Raw genomic sequence first — 18,981 nt, forward strand, 5'->3', positions numbered from 1 at the left:
TAAATAATAAATAATATTATATTAAATATAATAAATATTTAATAAATATTAAATAATATTTATATTACCGCCACTCCCAAGGCTGGCTCGCGGCGGTTTACAATATTGTCAAACATAAATCATATATAGTAATATCCCCATAAAATCCCATTAAAAACTCCATTAGAACAAAATACTAAAATTCCATGTAGGTCATGGCGATGAAACGTCATATAATTTACATCCTGCACAAGCCACTTGGGTGGGACTAGGAGGGCCAATGGAAAGTTGGGACGATGCCAAAGGGGCCCTTGGGATCAAGGCTGGTCTAATACTGGCCCTGGTTCTAAGGGGAGAGAGCTCTAAGAGAACTGTGACTGGCCCAAAGTCATTTGACTGGCTCCATGTTGACTGGAGGAATGGGGAATCAAACCTGGTTCTCCGGATTAGAGGCTGCCACTCTTAATGACCAAGTTGGCTCTCATGAGATCATAAAGAGGAGTCAGTGTTCATCTTGTTTTTGGGGGGGGTTCCAGCAACCTTCTAGGGATAACAGAGAATCTAGGCATTTGGGAGGGGGACACAAGAACCCCATCCTGATCCAGCAGGCTTCCTGCAGAGGCCGAGTGGGGAATCAAACTCCAGATTAGACAGCCCCTGCTCTTAACCGCTGCACCATCCTGACTAGTAGCCCCTGATAAACCTCAAGCTCCATGAATGTGCACACCACCTTCTGAAAGCCGTCCAGGTCACCAGCCATGGTTGCATTCTGTCCCACCAATTAACCATTGAGGCCAACTAGGTTCCTCACTCCCTGGTAGAGGGAGAGTTTGACCCATGCTGAACGGGGGAACGGCATGATATTTTACTGTCTGCCATCTTGTTATGTTATTATTCTATTATGTTTTAGGGCAGTGGTCCCCAACCTTTTTATCACCGGGGACCACTCAACGCTTGATAATTTTACTGAGGCCCGGTGGGGGGGGTAGTTTACTCCTCTGCTCTCAGCCACTGCCCTGACGCTCTCTGATCACTATGGTAAACCATAAAGCACAGCAATTCATGGTGAATAAATACCTGATTTGCATTCCATCCATTGCGCAATCAATTTTTGACCTGCATTTCACACTATTTTTTTAAAGATCATTTTAGCCGTGACTCAGAAGAACATCTGAGAGCTCTCCTTTGCTGAACTCTCCCATTATCGATTGGTTACATTTACAGTGGCCGCCAGTATGTGACCCACTTGGTGTAGTGGTCTGGTGTAGTGGTTAGGAGTGCGGACTTCTAATCTGGCGAGCTGGGTTTGATTCTGCACTCCCCCACATGCAGCCAGCTGAGTGACCTTGGGCTAGTCACAGCACTGATAAAACTGTTCTGAAAGGCAGTGATATCAGGGCTCTCTCAGCCTCATCTCCCTCACAGGGTGTCTGTTGTGGGGATAGGAAAGGGAAGGCGACTGTAAGCCACTTTGAGACTCCTTTGGGTAGAGAAAAGCGGCATATAAGAACCAACTCTTCTTCTTTATATATTCTGGTCTCTGAGTCAAAAAGATAGGACTTGTTTGTCCTGGACTCTACAGGTCCTTAAATCCCCCGACTGAATTTCAGTGCAAGAAAAGAGGAATAGGACGAGGAAGAAGGAGGAGGAGGAGGAAGGACAAAGACGAAGACGGCGAAGATGAAGACAGCAAAGATGGTAAAGATAACGACGACAATGAAGGAGAAGGAGAAGGAGAAGGAGAAGGAGAAGGAGAAGGAGAAGGAGAAGGAGAAGGAGAAGGAGAAGAAGAAGAAGAAGAAGAAGAAGAAGAAGAAGAAGCTGCAACCGAATGGATTGAAAACTCAGATATCAGTATTTAGAGGGATTTCCCGACCTGGCTGCATGACCGTTTTCCCTCTTTGGCTACATATTTTATATTAGTACATGATTCCTGCGTGCAACTCTGCCATATGGTAAATAAATAAAGATGTTATGTCTGAACCAAGCCTTTGTATCTTCCTGTTGATTAAAAGTGGTATTTACTGGAATGCAGCTCTCTCCCTAGGGCTACTAAGGTACAATCACTAAATCATCGCTTTAAACAACCCTGCAGGGATTGTCTATTCTTTCCCCCTTGCCTTTAAAATAATGCTCCTTTTTAGAAGCATCCGCTCCAGTCCGCAATTCAGCTCCGGCGGAATGAAAAATTCATACCCACCCACCCCTGCTGTTCCTTTGCCAAGTGTGAATCTACGTGTACGATATCGGCAAGCCCTCCAATCGAGACGCCGCAGACCGGGAAAATATCGGTAGGAAATATTCCCGTTGAAGAGTTTCACTCCGGATGTCAATTATCTGTGATGTCCTTATATCTCATTTCACACTGTTTCTCTCTGCCTCCCTTTCTCTTGCCTGGATCCAGATTAGGTGGGGGCATTTTGAAAAGCTTCCAACTTGCTGATGGGGAGGGGGGCCCTTCCTCTGGCACGGCTGGCATCTTAAGTGCTGATTCGCTTCAATTAAGCTGCCCTGCATCACACCGTATTGATCAAGCTATTACTTGATTCTTGGGAGGGGGGGGGAAGCTTTCCTGGGAGTTAGCTGCTTATAGAATCATAGAATCATAGAGTTGGAAGGGGCCACACAGGCCATCTAGTCCAACCCCCTGCTCAACGCAGGATCAGCCCTAAGCATCCTAAAGCATCCAAGAAAAGTGTGTATCCAGCCTTTGCTTGAAGACTGCCAGTGAGGGGGAGCTCACCACCTCCTTAGGCAGCCTCTTCCACTGCTGAACTAAAGAAAGCTGTTGCAAGCAAAGGGATTCAGATATTCAAGCAGGAGAGGGCTGTGCCCAATGCCACCAAGTCTACCCTCCAAAGTAGCCATTTTCCCCAGAGAAATTGATCTTTGTCATCTGGAGAATTACAGCAGGAAATCCCCAGGTCCCACCTGGAGGCTGGCATCCCTAGCTGAGAGCTAATCCACCGGGATCCAGTGCAAGGACTGTGCACAGCCTGCATAAGGATTCCTTTCTTCACAGGTTTCCCCTGGCCCTGGCAGCCATTTTCCGACCCTGGGAAAATATATTCTCAAATCCTGTTAGGATTGCCAACGTCCTAGTGCCAACGTAACCTGGTGCTGCCTGGAAATCTCCTAAGTTATAGATGATCTCAGAATCACACAGATCATTTCCCCTGAGGGAAATTGCTGCTTTGCATGGTGGGCTTATGACAGCTGAGATAAATGCTTCCTTGTTTTGTTCAGGCAAGGTTCTGTAAACACAAAAATGAAAACAACTTCTTATTTTAACAAGACAGTTATTTTATTAGTGATGCCGCACACACTGTAAATATGTGACTTCTGGGCCGTGGCAGGAGGCGTGGCCAGATGGCATCACTTCCAGGGTTACTCAAAACCTGAACAATATTTCAAGGGTTACTCCATGGTCAAAAGATTGAGAAAGGCTGGTGTAGAGACTGAGAGCAGCAGTCTCTAATCTGTTGAGCCGGGTTGGTTTTGTTGCTCCTCCACATGCAGCCAGCTGGGTGACCTGGGGCTTCTCACAACCCTAATAGAGCTGTTATCACAGAGCAGTTCTGTCAGAGCTCTCTCAGCCTCACCTGCCTCACAGAGTGCCTGTTGTGAGGAGAGGAAGGGAGGGCAGTTGTCAGTTGCTTTGAGACTCCTTCAGGTAGTGAAAATCCGGGTACAAAAAACAGCTCTTCTTCTTCAAGGAGATAACATCTATGCTGTCATGTTGTGATTTGCTTGACAGAATTCCCTGCTGGGAACTGCTCTGTGAAGGCAATTGGAAGCCACTTTGAGACTCCTTCGGGTAGAGAAAAGCGGCATATAAGAACCAACTCTTCTTCAGTAATATCAGGGCTCTCTCAGCCTCCCCTACCTCACAGGGTGTCTGTTATGGGGAGAGGAAAGAGAAGGTGACTATAAGCCACTGAGACTCCTTCGGGTAGAGAAAAGCAGCATATAAGAACCAACTCTTCTTCAGTAATATCAGGGCTCTCTCAGCCTCACCTCCCTCACAGGGTGTCTGTTATGGGGAGAGGAAAGAGAAGGTGACTATAAGCCACTGAGACTCCTTCGGGTAGAGAAAAGCGGCATATAAGAACCAACTCTTCTTCAGTAATATCAGGGCTCTCTCAGCCTCACCTCCCTCACAGGGTGTCTGTTATGGGGAGAGGAAAGAGAAGATGACTATAAGCCACTGAGACTCCTTCGGGTAGAGAAAAGCAGCATATAAGTACCAACTCTTCTTCTTCTTCAGTAATATCAGGGCTCTCTCATCCTCCCCTCCCTCACAGGGTGTCTGTTGTGGGGAGAGGAAAGGGAAGGCGAACCTAGGCTGCTTTGAGACTCCTTCGGGTGGTGAAAAGCGGGGTATCAACACCAATTCTTCTCTTCTCCTGTAAATCTTTTTCAACATCAAGTCATCCATGAATTTATCCTAGACATTAGTTGTCCATTCCTAAGTTACCAAAAGCGCAGTCCCGTTTTCCCTAAACCCACTGTACTTCCTTAACGATCTTTTATTTGATCAATTGTATCAGGGGGCTGTTTTCTAAGGGTGTCGTTCAGATTGCTTTCCTCTGAAACAATCTCCTCCGGAACAACTTGAGAGGCCTCAAGCTGTTGACCGCGTCTTGCCGCTCCTCACAACACCCCAGTGGATTGGTATTTCCTTTAAAGCTCACTGGAAATGTTAATGCAAACTATTAACTCCGCTCTGCAGATTTAATTCTCTTTGTTAAGTAGCAGTAGGGGAGGGGGGAAATAAATTCAATAATAATAATAAGGGAAGAAGAAGGTTTGTTTTAATCGAGAGGTGATTTCGCATGGATTAACACCTTCGTCGTTTAGCGTTTTTTTTGGTCCAGGCCGTGAGTGATCGAAACAATAATTGAGGCCTCTACTTGTCTGTCTTTACCAAGGATGCTCATAATGTGTTGAGAGCCAGCTTGGCGTCGTGGTTAAGCGTGGCAGCTTCTAATCGGGACAGCTGGGTTTGATTCCCCGCTCCTCCTCCACAGGCAGCCAGTTGGGTGACCTTGGCCGATTCTGCACCAGCGGCGCGACTCCAGGCCACCACTGGGGAAAGACTGCCAGCCCTGGGTGAAGACATTCCTGGAGACCTGGGGTGGAGCCTGGGAAGGACAGAGCCTGTGGAGGTGAGCAGCTTAGCAGGAATAGGATCCCACCCAGCCCAACTGCTGTCATTTTCTCTAGGAAGCTAAGCAGGGCAGCATTAGAATCATCATCATAGAATCCTAGGGTGGGAAGGGGCCATAGAGGCCATCTAGTCCCACCCCCTGCTCAAGGCAGGATCAGCCTCAAGCATCCAAGAGAAGGATCTGTCCAGCCGCTGCCTGAAGACCGCCAGTGAGGGGGAGCTCCCCACCTCCTGAGGCAGCCCCTTCCACAGATGAACTAGACTCATAGAATCCTAGAATGGGAAGGGGACATGCAGGCCATCTAGTCCCACCCCCTGCTCAGTGCAGGATCAGCCTCAAGCATCCGGGATGAGGATCTGCCCAGCTGCTGCTTGAAGACCGCCAGTGAGGAGGAGCTCACCCACTTCCTTAGGCAACCCGCTCCACAGCTGAACAACTCTGACTGTGAGAACATTTTCCTGCTATCTAGCTCAGGGATCCTCAACCTGTGGTCCTCCAGATTTTCGTGGACTACAATTCCCATGAGCCCCTGCCAGCATTTGCTGGCAGGGGCTCATGGGAATTGTAGTCCACGAACATCTGGAGGACCACAGGTTGAGGATCCCTGATCTAGCTGATACCGTCCTGGATGTAGTTTAAACCCATTACTGCGTGTCCTCCCCTCTGTTGCCCACAGGAACCTCTCCTTGCCCTCCTCCAAATGCAACCTCTCAAGTCCTTCAGGAGAGCCATCCTGTCCCCTCTCAAACTCTTCTCCAGGCCGAATGTTCCCAAGTCCCTCAGCCATTCCTCGCAGGTCTTGGTTAGCACGCCCCCAAACATCCTTTGCACCTGTGTGCAGCCGCAAGCAGCCGCAAAGCCATTCAAAGACCTGCAAAGAAAAGAACCCCGACTAGTGTCATAAACTTCCCCTTTCCATTCACCTGGCTGCCTGACTTGGAAAATGAAGGTTTCCAGCTCTGCCTTCTGCAGATAACCTGCTATTGAATCCCACGAAGGTAAAACCATTGTGTATTTCACTGGCTCTTTTACTTTTTTTTTAAGCAGACGCATCCTTCTTTCTAACTCCATAAAGGCCCTTTATTGGACTTCCTAAAAATGTCAAGGATGCTAAAGCAAGGCATATATTTACAATGGGCTTTTTAGAGGTTGCCGAATCCCCGTCGCCAGTACATTCCAAAATGTATTTATTACGGCTTTACAATCTCCCCTGATGATTTTTTTTAATGGACTGTGGGGGTGAAAGGACAGCGAGAAGAAAGAGGAGCTCAGAGAGGCTGCCTAAGGAGGTGGGGAGCTCCCCCTCACTGGCCGTATTCAAGCAAAGGTTGGATACACACTTTTCTTGGATGCTTTAGGATCCTGCATTGAGCAGGGGGTTGGACTAGATGGCCTCTATGGACCCTTCCAACTCTATGATTCTGTGATTCTATGATTCTATGATTCTTGAATGTTTTAGGATGCTTAGGGCTGATCCTGCGTTCCAGTGGTGTTGAGAGGGGACATGATAGCCCTCTTTAAGTATTTGAAAGGTTGTCACTTGGAGGAGGGCAGGATGCTGTTTCTGCTGGCTGCAGAGGAGAGGACACACAATAAAGGGTTTAAACTTCAAGTACAACGATATAGGCTAGATATCAGGAAAAAGTTTTTCACAGTCAGAGTAGTTCAGCAGTGGAATAGGCTGCCTAAGGAGGTGAGGAGCTCCCCCTCACTGGCCGTCTTCAAGCAAAGGTTGGATACACACTTTTCTTGGATGCTTTAGGATGCTCTGGGCTGATCCTGCGTTGAGCAGGGGGTTGGACTAGATGGCCTGTATGGCCCCTTAAAACTCTATGATTCTGAGATTCTATGATTCTATTTATTATTTTAATCTAGAACATTGTTTGGAAGCTAGCTAGGCTAGGGTGGGCACAGGGAAGATGGTGACAAGATCAGATGCATATTTTCATGTCTTTAAAATGTGTCTCCTGTTTTCTACAAGTCTTGCAAACAGCTAATAACAAAGCTTTGGCTTAGATTCCCCAGAGGTTTGTTGAAGGCAGAGGGATGTGTGCTCACAGAGTGCACATGGCTCACATTCTGACCTTCCATCTCCCCCTTCTGAATTTGAGCCAGTTCTTGTGTGGTTTCTGCACATCTACTCCCACCTTCAACCACCTCTTGCCTCCCCACCCAGTTCTCCTCGAGCCTGCCTGTTACCGTGGGTGGTGACGTCACTTCCAGTGGCATGTCACTTCCTGGGGGTGTGGCCAGGAGGTGTGGCTGGCCGACATCACTTCCGGGGCTCCTCAAAGCCTGAACAACTAATTCATGGTCCAAAGGTTGAAAAAAAGGCAGCCTTAGAAGCTAGAATGACTGGAGCAAGGTTGTCACACTTGGATTATATCACAAAAAGAGTTACTAGAAAAGACGTAAAGCTGATCTTCCCCAGTCCTGTCTTGAGCACTAAGAAAACAAGTTGGCAAAGCATCGCCTGGTCCGGGGTACAGTTCTATGGGCCCTCCAAGATCTATGGGCTCTGACGGCTGCCCAGCATTGCCCGCTGAGATGCCATCACAGAGGGAGACCATCTTGCCCAGAGGTGAAACGAAATCAAAATGACTCAGTTTCATCTGAGTTCTGCAAGCTAGAAGAACAACATGAAGGAATGGTGGGTCCTGGAACAATCCCAGAAACCTGGACTTCTGACACATTTGTCCTCTGTTGCATGAGAGGAAAGCCCGAGATCATCTTGCTGTGGAGAAGACCAGGGTGTAGCCCGTACAGGGCTTTTTACTCACTCCCAGATTGACTAAATCTCTGCAGTCTACACTGAATTCAATTTCAATTTTGATTTGGGGCACTTTAAATTCTCCCTCTGCAACATGCATGATTGATTCGTGGTGACCCTACCTTTCCCCCACAATATCCTAGAGTGGATATAAGCCTCGATATTTCATGAGTAAATGTGTAGATGGATGTCTCCTTTTTGTGAATTAACTCCATTCTCTGTGCCTCAGAGCAAAGCAGTCTTCCTTGATTGTCCAGGGCATCAGTTCAAAGACTTCCTGGTTCCCGGTTGCAAGGCTTGTCTTAAAGTGACTGCGCTCCATAAGCCCTAACGCCTCTCAGCAGAGATTTGTCTCTTGTTATTTCCCTCTCCTCTACTGTCTCCAATCCTCTCCCACCCCCCAGTCAAGAAAAGAAAGGAAGAGACTCCTGCTGCACTTGGCTCCCCTCCCAATCGAGTTCAGAACCCTTTCTGTTTCAACCTGGGGGGATAGAGGAAGACCCGAGTTCAGATCGATCTGAATTCAGCAGAATCCACAACAGGAAAAACAAAGCAAGTGCAGAATCAGCCCAGGTTTTCTCATGTTTCCCCCTGCAAAAAAACTGCTCGATGCTTTTACCGGAGCGTGACGGCGAGAGAGCACACCACCCCAAGGACAGTCTGTGCAAAACTCATCTCTAACACAGCAGAACAGTGACCAGAATATCTCATGCCTGGGGTTGGCGTTCGTGAAAAAGAAAGCCACCTTGCAACAGGAAGCTCTGCTGCTTCACTACTCAGGACAGAAAATGATTTTCGCCCGGGAACTGCTGAAGTGACACTCACGGGCATGTCGCTTTGGGTGCAGGAAGGTCAGCTGGCCCTGGGCAAAGTCAGGAGACAATCTTGTGTAATGCCGGTAGGGCAATCCATCAAGAACACAGTGACGTGCAAGAGGGGAAGGGGGGGCCACACACGGATACGGTGTAGGTGCTGGAGGGAGATCATATTGCCAAATCTCCACTAGTGAAATGAAATGAAAACAAATAGCTTCTGTCGGGAGCAATACCTCCCGACACGACGGCTTTTCAGAGTTTCACAAGCTGGTGGAAGGACAATCGGGAATGGGGGTCCTCGGGAGGGTCATGGAGCACTGAGCCTTGTAGAATCTGTGGGAACTGTTCAGCTGCAGATGGGACAGGTGCTCTGGGCTTTAGGCCAGGTGTGGATTGCCAGGTGGGTGGCTGGAACTGGAGAATGAACACGCATGAGCCGGCCTAGCGTGCATGTGCACATCGAAGCGTGATATGAGGCACACTTGATTTAACTGCGCATTGTGAGTGCAAATACAAACAAGTGGTTCTAGCAGCTGGATATCTGATGGAAGAGGAAGAGGAAGAGGAGGAGAGGAAGAGGAGGAGAGGAAGAAGAGGTAGCTGTAGTACTGCTAGGTTTTTGTACCCTGCTTTTTACTACCTGCAGGAGTCTCCAAGTGGCTTTCCATCCTCTACTCTTCCTTGCCCCACAACAGACAACTGTGAGGTTGGTGATGCTGAGAGAGCCCTGAGAGAACTGGGCTTGGCCCAAGGTCACCCAGCAGGTCTCGGATGTCCCACAACTGAGCCTGCTTAGATTCCAAGACCTAATGCAGCCTTTTATCAATATTTTTACTGTCAAGAAGCCCCAGAAACATTATTCAGGTTTTGAGAAACCCCAGAAGTGGAACAATGATGCAGAATATGGCTGAGAAGCAGAGCTGTGGACATGCCCACTCAGGGCTCCTCCCCTTCCTCCCCCCATGGTGCAGTGCTTAGGAGTGCCAATTTCTAATTTGGTGAGCCAGGTTTGATTCTCTGCTCCTCCACTTACAACCAGCTGGGTGACCTTGGGCTCACCACAGCACTGATAGAGCTGTTCTGACTGAGCAGGAATATCAGGGCTCTCTCAGCTTCACCCACCTCACAGGGTGTCTGTTCTGTGGAGAGGAAAGGGAAAGTGATTATCAGACTCCTTTGGGTAGAAAAAAGCGGCATATAAGAACCAACTCTTCTTCTTCTTCAGTGATATCAGGGCTCTCTCAGCCCCACCTCCCTCACAGGGTGTCTGTTGTGGGGAGAGGAAAGGGAAGGCAACTGTAAGCCACTTTGAGACTCCTTCAGGTAGAGAAAAGTGGCATACAAGAACCAACTCTTCTTCTTCATTTGGGAGACCCTTCCAGGGCTGTCAAGAAGCCCTGGTTGAGAAAGCCTGCTCTAATGTCATCGAGCTACCCTTGGTCCATCTGGGCCAGGGACAGGTGACCCAACACAAAACAACTCAAGGTAGTTTCTTTGCCATTTTAGTCTTAGCCCATTGAAAGTCTCCAGTCCATCAATAACCCGCAGTATATTCTAAGTGACTGGATTAAAAAAAAAAAGTTATATTAATTGAGAAATCAATGAACAGGAGTTGAGCGCCAAGGTCATATGGATTGCCTCATCCTGGCCAATCTAAGTCAACTCGCCCTTTCGGTAAGTCTCCCGTCAGCTTCGTTTGGCTCACCAGTCCATCAAGTGACTCTTAATTATGGGCTGTGGCAATTTGTCTTCAAGCGTCACACCATGGCGGAATCTACGCATCGATAAATACAACTGCAAAGCGCTTTTCCACCCCAACAGAGAGTTAATTGCTTCTTCGCCAGCTTGAAGTGGGAGCTGACGTTCTTTACGTTTTAAATTGGGGCTTTTCAAGGTCCTCTGGTGACAGAAGACGGGTCTCTTAAGTAATACGTTGCTAAAAGGGGGAAATGCAGCCTCAGGATGGAAGGAGCTGACCAGGGTGCTGATGTCTGCCTTCCCAGTGATTCAAGGAAGGTGCCTTATCGCTCTATTCTAGAGCATCGGCTGTGAAAAGAGGAATATAAGAAGAGCCCTGCTGGATCAGACCAGTGGTCCATCTTGTCCAGCAACCTGTCTAACGCGGGAGGCCAACCACTTCCTCAGGAGAGCCAATAACGGGGCAGAGAGGCCAAGGCCTTCCCTTAACATTGCCTCCTTGCCTTAGGAATCAGAGTATTACTGTCTCAGAAAGTGGAAATTCCCCTCTGCCACCACGGCTAGTAGTAGAAGAAGAAGAGCTGGTTCTTATATGCTGCTTTTTTTCTTCCTAAAGGAGTCTCAATGTGGCTTACATTCGCCTTCCCTTTCCTTTCCCCTCAAGAGACACCCTGTGAGGGAGCTGAAGCTGAGAGGGTCCTGATATTACTGCAGAAGAAGAAGAGTTGGTTCTTAGATGCCACTTTTCTCTACCCGAAGGAGTCTCAAAGCAGCTTACAGTCGCCTTCCCTTTCCTCTCCCCACAACACATACCCTGTGAGGGAGGGGAGGCTGAGAGAGCCTTGAGATTACTGCAGAAGAAGAAGAGTTGGTTCTTATATGCCGCTTTTCTCTACCCGAAGGAGTCTCAAAGCAGCTTCCAATCCCCTTCCCTTTCCTCTCCCCACAACAGACACCCTGTGAGGGAGGGGAGGCTGAGAGAGCCCTGATATTACTGAAGAAGAAGAAGAGTAGGTTCTTCTATGCCGCTTTTCTCTACCCAAAGGAGTCTCAGAGTGGCTTACATTCGCCTTCCCTTTCCTCTCCCCACAACAGACATCCTGTGAGGTAGGTGAAGCTGAGAGAGCCCTGATATTACTGCAGAAGAAGAGTTGGCTCTTATATGCCGCTTTTCTCTACCCGAAGGAGTCTCAAAGCAGCTTACAGTTGCCTTCCCTTTCCTCTCCCCACAACAGATAACCTGGGAGAGACGTGAGGCTGAGAGAGCCCTGATATCGCTGCTTGGTCAGAACAGTTTTCTCAGTGCCATGGCGAGCCCAAGGTCACCCAGCTGGCTGCATGTGGGGAAGTGCAGAATCAAACCCAGCTCGCCAGATTAGAAGTCCGCACTCCTAACCACTACACCAAACTGTAGCCATTACAAATGGGGAGGGGTTAATTGCCAGGAAGGGCTAATTAGATTCATGATGCCCAGGTAACTGAGGGTTAAAAACAGCTAAGACTGGATTAAAGCAATTGGTAAGACCTGTGAATTATGTATCTTGACTCTAACGTGCCCTTCCTGGCAGGTAATACCACTCTCTCTACCTAAATATAACGATCAGGGAAATCTTGTTTTAGTGTTTCTGAAGAAGTGTGCATGCACACAAACGCTTGTATGCAGAATTAAACTGTTGGTCATTAAACTGCCCCTGGACTCAAATTTCCTTCTATTGTTTCAGACTAACACGGCTATCCAGCTGAATCTATATTTCATTAAATATTAAGCTACTGTTCAATGTTTAAGGCAGCCTTTCTCTACTTTTTTTACCTTTGAGCAAGCCCTGAAATATTCTTGAGGCTTCAAAAATAACCCAGAAGTGGTGTGAACCTGCAGAATATGGATGGGAAGGAGAGCTGTAGACACGCCCACCTGAGCCCCCTACCCTTCCCACCCCCTCCAGGCCCATCATTGGCCACTTTGAGGGTGGGGCAGGTCAACATGACCATATTTGATCATATCATCCAATAAATGTTTCACACATTTTAAAAATATCTTAAAAATGGATTAAACACCAACCATTTGGGAAACCCTTCCAGGGCCCTCAAGAAACCCCCGGGTTTCACAAAACCCTGATTGAAAAAGGCTGGATTAAGGGGAACAGTTAGATGTTAGTTCAGTGGTCCCTTAGAATCATAGAATCGTAGAGTTGGGAGGGACCTCCTGGGTCATCTAGTCCAACCCCCTGCACTATGCAGGACACTCCCAACCCTCTCGCTCATCCACTGTCACCTGCCACCCCCTTGAACCTTCACAGAATCAGCCTCCCTTAAAAACCAACAAGAGTTTTAGGGTGCAGGCTTTTGAGAGTTATCGGTCCCTTCCTTAAGCACGTGACACAGCACTACATAGAACAGGGGTAGTCAAACTGCGGCCCTCCAGATGTCCATGGACTACAATTCCCAGGAGCCCCCTGCCAGCATTCGCTGGCAGGGGGCTCCTGGGAATTGTAGTCCATGGACATCGGGAGGGCCGCAGTTTGACTACCCCTGACATAGAACAATCTCTTCCAGGGATTCAAGTCTAGAATTTGGTCATCATCTTAGCCGTGAGCATCAAAGGGCCGAGCAAATCAGGAAGGTAAAGGTAAACCGTCACCAACTAATAAATCCATCACAAAGGCACTTAATTCGGGTCCCCCAAATGCCCGAGGCCGACTGATTTCCGTGGGCGCTTATTCATTTCCAGACGTTGGTTTCTGGATTAGAAGAAGGGACTCGCTGAAAAAAGCTCACCTCCTCCTGTCATTGCCGATATATTTTAATGAGCCTTGAAACAAAAAAAAAAAATCCCCTTCGGATTTTAAAAGAAGGGGTTCTTGGCTGTATTTCATGCATGCTTTCAAGGACACCGTGCATTAATTTTGGAGATCCATTGACTCGCTTGCCTATATCCAATAAATTATCGCAGGTAATTAAGCTATTCATTTCCACTTCTCTGCCGCATCCCTGATGCCCTTGGAAGAGCCAATAGGGCAGATTGATTTGCAGGAGGGAACAGCCGCATAGCTTGCTGGGCCTCGGAGGTGATAAGGAAGGGTCACCGAAGGCATTGGGCTCCTATCCAGGTTGGTGTAGTGGTAGAGCCAGTTTGGTGTAGTGGTTAGGAGTGCGGACTTCTAATCTGGCATGCCGGGTTCGATTCTGCACTCCCCCACATGCAGCCAGCTGGGTGACCTTGGGCTCACCACGGCACTGATAAAACTGTTCTGACCGAGCAGGAATCTCAGGGCTCTCTCAGCCTCACCCACCCCACAGGGTGTCTGTTGTGGGGAGAGGAAAGGGAAGGCGACTGTAAGCCGCTTTGAGCCTCCTTCGGGTAGGGAAAAGTGGCATATAAGAACCAACTTTTCTTCTTCTTCTTCTTCTTCTTCTTCTTCTTCTTCTTCTTCTTCTTCTTCTTCTTCTTCTTCTTCTTCTTCTTCTTCTTCTTCTTCTTCTTCTTCTATCCGAGCCCTCAGCAGGCTCGAACCCAAGAAACAAATTCAGAAAATTCTAGACTTGGAAAACACAATGGTTTATTTAGGGCAGGCTTTCCCAACCCAGGTTTCATGAAACCCGTGGGTTTCTTGACGGCCCTGGAAGGGTTTCCCAAATGGGTGGGGGTTAATTAATTTTATATTTTAAAAACCTGTTAAACATTTATCGAGTGATATGACCATATATGATCATGTCAACCCACCCTTCCTCCCAAAATGGCCAATAAAGGGCCTGGAGGGGGTGGGAAGGGGAGGGGAACCAGGTGGGCTTGTCCACAGCTCTGCTTCCCAATGATATTCTCAAAGCCTGGAGAATGTTTCATGGGGTTCTCAATGGTAAAAAAGTTGAGAAACGTTGATTTAGGGAGAGTCCAAGAGGGAAAGAGGTATTGTTAAGGTTGGGGAACATGGGAACAGCCAGGTAGTTATATGAAGAAGAAGAGTTGATTCTTTTATGCCACTTTTCTCTACCTAAAGGAGTCTCAAAGCATATTACAATCGCCTCCCTTTCCTCTTCTCACAACAGACATCCTGTGAGGGAGGGGAGGCTGAGAGAGCCCTGAGATTACTGAACAAGAAGAAGAGTTGGTTCTTATATGCTTTTCTCTCTCTGAAGGTGTCTCAAAGCGGCTTCCAATCTCCTTCCCATTCCTCTCCCCACAACAGACACCCTGTGGAGTGGGTGAGACTGAGAGAGCCCTGATATTCCTGCTCGGTCAGAACAGCTTTATCAGTGCTTTGGCGAGCCCAAGGTCACGCAGCTGGTTGCATGTGGGGGAGTGCAGAATCAAACCCGGCTCGCCCGATTAGAGGTCCGCACTCCTAACCACTACACCAAACTGGCTCTCTGTGCATGCTTTGGGCACCATATTGGCATTCACACATGCTTCAAAGGACTTTTTCACATTTTGCAATTTAGCACCTAGCAGCCGGGAGGTTCTGGCAAAACAGTCTTAATAGTACTCAGATAGATGGTCCCTTAGACCAGGGGTAGTCAACCTGTGGTCCTCCAGATGTCCATGGACCATGGACTATGGACAAATGCTGGCAGGGGCTTATGGGAATTGTAGTCCATGGACGTCTGGAGGACCACAGGTTGACTACCCCTGCCTTGGACGGTCCCTTTTTGTTTGATTCTGACAAAGTAGCCTAAGCCAGTTTCTTTCTACTGGTAAGTTCCATCCCCTACATCACCCAGCTGGTCAGCAACTGGGGGACAAAACCCAGCACTTGGGGAACCCCTTCTCCACTTGGACATCTGGCAACCCTATCACCCTCCCATTCCTTCCAGGGATTGCCGGCTGCAGCCCGGCAGCTCTAGGTACAACCAGAATGCATATTTCACCGCCTTGTCCTAAACTAGCCCAGGGCAAGCAGAGAAGAAATGTTTTGATGGTTGCAATCAAATAATGCAAGTTGCTTACCGTGTATAGTTTACCGTTGACTTCTGGAGCGTAGAAGCCCACATCGGAGCCCGTAAAGTGTAATAAGGGGAGGAAGGAAACAAAGATAGGCCTGCTTTCGAGATCACAGATAATGAAGAAACTTTATGAAGGAAACCAAGAAGCCTCGTTAGCCAAGAGGGATGGCGATTGCTTTCCCGTCCCATTAAACTTTTATGAGGCCGGGGGACGGTTATGCAGGGCTTATCGACACAGGAGGGGAGGAAACAAGGCCGTTGGCACAAGGTGGCCCTGCGGATAAGCAGACCCTGCTCGCTGCAGAGGAACACATCGTGAAAAACTCACTTTGCAAGCAGGGAGGTTGCATTAAGTCCCGGGACCAAGCCCTATGAAGATAGGTTGAGGGACTTGGGAATGTTCAGCCTGGAGAAAAGGAGGTTGAGAGGGGACATGATAGCCCTCTTTAAGTATTTGAAAGGTTGTCACTTGGAGGAGGGCAGGAGGCTGTTCCCGTTGGCTGCAGAGGAGAGGACACGCAGTAATGGGTTTAAACTTCAAGTACAACGATATAGGCTAGATATCAGGAAAACGTTTTTCACAGTCAGAGTAGTTCAGCAGTGGAATAGGCTGCCTAAGGAGATGGTGAGCTCCCCCTCACTGCCAGTCTTCAAGCAAAGGTTGGATACACACTTTTCTTGGATGCTTTAGGATGCTTTGGGCTGATCCTGTGTTGAGCAGCGGGTTGGACTAGATGGCCTGTATGGCCCCTTCCAACTCTATGATTCTGTGATACTTGTGTGGATTGGCAGGAGCTCAGACCAGGATGGGCTGATGTCCTGAGAGCTCAGAAGCAAAGCTGAATCCGACAGGGTTAGTACTTGGATGGGAGACACCAAGGAAGCCCAGGGTTGCTATGCAGAGGCAGACAAGGGCAGAACTCCTCTGCTCATATGCCCTGGCCTAGAAGCCCCAGGCTAGCTAGATCTCCTCAGTCCTTGGAAGTAACCAGGGTCAACCATTGTTCATGCATGGATGGGAGACCATCAAGGAAGCTCAGGGTTGCTATGAAGAGGCAGTCAATGGCCAACCACCTCTGTAGGGTATGTCTTTGGCCTTGACCTGGATGGCCCAGATTAGACTAGTCCCGTCGGAACTCAGAAGCAAAGCAGGGTCAGCCCTTGTTAATACTTGGACAGCACCACCAAGGAAGTTATGTTTGGCTGTGCAGAGTAAGGCAATGGCAAACTGCCTCTGTTCCTCCACCTTGGCTAGCCTGGTCTCCTCAGATCTTGGGAGCTAAAAAGGGTCAGCCCTAGTTAGTCCTTGAATGGGAGACCACCAAGGAAGCCCAGGGTTGCTAAGCAGAGGTAGGCGACGGCAAACATCTCTGTCCATCTCTTCTCTTGAGAACCCTACTGTTGGTCACCATGTCAACTGCAATGTGGTGGCACTTTTGAGTTCAGTGGTAAGACAAAGCAGCCATGAGGCCCAGAAGCCTAATAAAGGAACTTGGAGCCAGCAGTACCCTGGAACCAGCCAGAGGGGAACAGCTACAGGCACCTTGTAGAAGGTGAGTTAGGATATTGCGGAAGGAAGGAAGGAAGGAAGGAAGGAAGGAAGGAAGGAAGGAAGGAAGGAAGGAAGGAAGGAAGGAAGGAAGGAAGGAAGGAAGGAAGGAAGGAAGGAAGGAAGGACATTTTTAGCCATTGTTCAAAAACAACTTGTGCCGCTTTCCCAACTACTAAAGAAGACACTTTCTATGCATTTTGCAGCCAGATGTTATTGTGTGACATGGCAAAATCCACGTGTAAACGGTCGCTGAAACTGATCAAAACTGCATGTGTGAAAGTGTCCAAATCCCTCACCATCCTAGGGGCTGGCCACTTGGTTTTCAGGGAAATGAAATTTAGCGAGCTGTATTCTGCACCCAGTGCAGCAGCATGCCACTTCAGCAGGAGCACGCTGTCCAGCATTTCCGGTCTGAATGTCGCAATAAGAGCTTGCGGAATGGACATGGACAAATGAGTGGGACTCCTCTGTGCCCCGTGTTAAGGCTCTCATTACAGAGGTTTTTTCCCCCTGGAGGGCCATTTTTCACCCACTTGCTGGTATCAGCCCTCCTAGAATTGGTCCCGCTGTTCTGTGTCTCTCTCAAGGATCGGTCCTCATCCATCATTTAAGGGGAAAAGAAAGCATTGTTCTTTGTGTTAGTCAGCTTTTACAGCCTCCCTTGTATGTTAATCCTGCACGTTAAGTCTTGAAGTTCAGTGGGGCAAAGGGAAAAGTCAGTAATTCAGTTTGGCCCTCATTTATCCACATTAGCTGGCAACAAAGGCGGTCTGGAAAATACAGCCATTGCTGAGCGTTCGGATCAGTTATCGGAACGTTGACACATCAGAGATGCATCAGGAGAGGGAGGAAAGGAAAATTGCTAGTCCTCAAAATGGGGGATACCTAAGAAAAGCCCACCATCCTGTCTCCCACCATAGGGCCACCAACCTCCAAATGGGGCCTGGAGATCTACCTGGATTTCCTGACCCACAATTGGCAAGAACAGGAGCTACCCAGATGGCTTCAGGAACCCAAGAAGAAGAAGAAGAAGAAGAAGAAGAAGAAGAAGAAGAAGAAGAAGAAGAAGAAGAAGAAGAAGAAGAAGAAGAAGAAGAAGAAGAAGAAGAAGAAGAAGAAGAAGGAGTTGGTTTTTATGCCCCATTTTTCACTGTCACCCATCAGGCCTCATATATCTCAGTGGCTTATAATCAATTTCCCTTCTTCTCCCCACAACAGACATCCTGTGAGGTAGGTAAAATGCCACTGGACTTTTTTCTGCCCAAAGCAGGAACCATTCATACTCTTGGAGTATATGTACGTCAATGTCATTTGTACTCTTGGCCTATATGTTAGACTGACATTTTAAAGAAATGTTCCCTTTTCATGGTTTTAAAATATTTTTAAATTGCCTTGAGCTCTGTTAAATAAATTGTTTATTTAGCATACTTTAATATGTCTTCCTGGGCTCCAAGATCACTGCAGATGGGGACTGCAGCCAAGAAATTAAAAGACACTTGCTCCTGAGGAGGAAAGCTATGGCAAATCTAGACAGCATCCTAAAAAGCAGAGACATCACCCTGCGTTTAGTCAAGGCTATGGTATTTCCAGTTGCAATGTATGGCTGCAAATGTTGGACCATAAGGAAGGCTGAGCGTCAAAGAATTGAGGCTTTTGAACTCTGGTGATGGAGAAGACTCTTGTGAGTCCCTTGGACTGCAAGGCGAACAAACCAGTCAGTCCTAGAGGAGATCAGCCCTGACTGCTCCTTAGAAGGCCAGATCCTGAAGATGAAACTCAAATACTTTGGCCACCTCCTGAGAAGGAAGGACTCCCTGGAGAAGAGCCTAATGCTGGGAGCGATCGAGGGCAAAAGAAGAAGGGGACGACAGAGAATGAGGCGGCTGGATGGAGTCACTGAAGCAGTAGGTGCAAACTTAAATGGACTCCGGGGAATGGGAGAGGACAGGAAGGCCTGGAGGATCATTGTCCATAGGGTCACGATGGGTCGGACACGACTTCGCACCTAACAACAACAACAAATATGTCTTCACCCCTCGATCTTTTTGGTTCTCACCT

The sequence above is a fragment of the Paroedura picta genome, chromosome 6 (assembly GCF_049243985.1).
Source record: "Paroedura picta isolate Pp20150507F chromosome 6, Ppicta_v3.0, whole genome shotgun sequence".
NCBI lineage: Eukaryota > Metazoa > Chordata > Lepidosauria > Squamata > Gekkonidae > Paroedura > Paroedura picta.